Below are 3039 nucleotides of genomic sequence, written 5' to 3' on the forward strand. Positions count from 1 at the left end.
TGGTAATATTTCCTAGATGTCTTTCTTTTCAGTCCCTATGCACTTAATCATCTGTGAGGCTTTATTAGATTCATCTTCAGGCTACTATATCTATAGGTTGTTTATTGAGCTAAAGTGTTGGTTTTCTCAGTTTTATGATGGTAATATTTCCTAGCTGTCTTTCTTTTCAGTCCCTATGTTTTTAATTCCCTCTTTTTGCTTTATATTTTCCAATCTTTACATGAATCCATCCTATTTGCTCACCCCTCCCATAGAACTACTTCCCTTAGTAAATATTTTATTATTCGATATTGCTCTTTTTGGAATACTTATTCCATTAATTAAGGTGTTTGGAGGCTTATTTACTTAATACTTGTTGTTACTTGATGAGGAACATTTTTGCCAATTGCCATCTCATACCAGACTTGTTGACCAACTGCTAGATTTGTTTTTATTATAATATCAAATTCCCTCCTTTAATGAATTCTTCACAAAATATGAAATTACTTATTTGTTTCCTTTTACTAATGAAACTTTGTTAGCGTATTACAGATAACTATTGAATGTAATGGTTAATTTCTTAAAACATTAAAAAACTTCTTTCACTGATTTTGTTTTCATACGTCCTATGGAATATGTAGAGGCTAATGAACCTTGCTTTATTTTAATTAGCTTCTATTTAAATTCTACTTCTTAATGTCTTTAAGCTGCTCTTTGCAAGTAAGATAAGATTCACTGGAAAATTTGAGTTCTCTTCGAACGCATAATTATTAGTGGAATCACATTAAAATTTATGAAGATCATCAAAAAAACAAAAAACAAGTGTAATAACGCGTAAACAGTTAGCTTAAAACTACTGTTGTACTTTATTTTATTTGTTGTAATTTTTTTTTTCGTATTCTTTATCGATATATATAAGCATAAGGACTTGCAATGAAGGTTTGGTTGCATCGTTGGAATTTATTGCATATACATCTAAGGTTCGAGTAATTGAACATATTGGAAATAATACGCAGATATATTTTTAAAAAACAATTAATTGGGGATGAGGTCCAATATAAAATAATTTTTCGAAATATAGGATTCATTTTAATCATTTACGCTCATTAAGAAGAGCTACTGTTCATACATTTTTGGCGAAATGCCAATAAAACACATTCAAATCCGAATCCTTGATTATAAATACAAAATGGCAATTCAACCACATAAACGTCCTAGACTAATTGGACACACTCGACTAACCCAAGAGCACTTACTGATAAAATATCTAGAGCAACATGTAGTCAGTGTAACGTACCACAAATTGTTAAACATATACTGACAGAGTGCAAGCATTTGAAAGACCATAACATAACCATATCATTTAGTACAAGAGCCCAAGAACAGAAAAAAGCCAGTTATTTCACCCCAATTTTTGATTACTTAATTGAAAACTAGGTGTAATTACTAGACAAAATTGATGAGCCTGCCAAGTATAGGTAGGGGGAATAAAATATGGCGGTTGTTTCAAAACGTTAAAAATAATTTTTTTTTTTTCTTCGGAGCTCTATATCTTTACAACTGCCAACAACATTAGAAAAACTAACAGAGCATCATTTAAAGTAGAGTAAATTTTCTAAAATGTAAGCCCTAATAAAGTTATTTACGTTCAATAGTTCTCGAGATACAGCTTTTTAAAAAGCAAAATTTTATAAAAATATTGTAGAGAACGTACTGAAAGATCAATATTTCGTAAATTTATTTTGAAAAATCTATATCTCAAAAACCATTTGACGTACAGATGTCAGCACTCAAATTAAAGCTAGTTTAATGAGCTATAAAGTAGGCTATGACCTTTACCTTCGTAGGAATAGTAGTTTTCATGATATTTGCTAAAATATTTGATTTATAGTTGTTCGGACGAATTTTCCTATCCTATCCCTACGAAAATAAGTGTCATGAACTACTTTATAGTAAGTTAAATTTCATTTCTTTGGATTGTTGCCAGACATATTTGCGTCTTGTGGGTCTAGAGATATATTTTTTTAAAAATCCAACATTTTATACGAATAACTATAAATTAACATTTTATGAGTTTATTTTGTCAAATATCATAAAAACTGCTACTCCTACAAAGATAAATGTTAAACTATTTTACAGTAAATTTAACTAGCTTCAATTTGAGTGCTGGCAGACATCTGTACGTCCAGTAGTTTCTGAAATAATGTTTTTCATAAATCAAACCTGTTGTCCGAACAACTATAAATCAATTTATTAGTATCAATTAATAGCAAATATCATGAAAACTACTATACCTATAAAGATAAAGGTCATAAACTGCTTTATGGTACATTAAACGAGCTTTGATTTGATTGCTAAAAGACATTTGTACGTCACATAGTTCCTGAGTTACAGATTTCTCGAAATAAATTAACTAACTTCTAATATTTCAGTACATTTTTATGAAATGTTGCTTTTTAAAAAGGTATACCTCGATAACTATTGGAATTTAGTAGCTTTATTTGGGCTAGTTTTTCAAAAAAAATTTCTCTTCTTTAAATAATGATCTTTTAGATTTTCTAGTGTTTTTTATTTATTACAACAATTAATGTTACTTACGGTTATAGAATATATTTTTTCCTTATTTTCAATTTCATATTATTTATTAATTTTTTAAAAAAATATTAACTATTGTTATGATATCAGCTAATGTATTCTAGTATAGATATATCGATATATCTGTATTATGCGGTTTCCAAGAAGAAAGCTCAGTCAGTATGTATGAGCAAACATCACCGCCTGGATTGTCCTATATCATATTAACAAAAAAAAAAAAAGTTCATAGGAATATCGAATGATGGCTGGGAATTGTAAAAAATGAAATTTAATTTAAATTTGGACATACGGAGTTGAGCTTTGGGGCTCCACTAAACCATCAAATTCCTCCCGAATCCAATCCTTACAGTCCAAAATCCTTCGTAAAATCCTTAACGTTCCTTACTTTGTCACAAATCAAGTCATCCATCATGATCAAAATGTCCTATATGTTGCCGATTTGGCCAAAACCAGATATCATTCCTT

Source organism: Halyomorpha halys, unplaced genomic scaffold, assembly GCF_000696795.3.
Source record: "Halyomorpha halys isolate HHAL.00 unplaced genomic scaffold, Hhal_1.1 Scaffold69.1, whole genome shotgun sequence".
Lineage (NCBI taxonomy): Eukaryota > Metazoa > Arthropoda > Insecta > Hemiptera > Pentatomidae > Halyomorpha > Halyomorpha halys.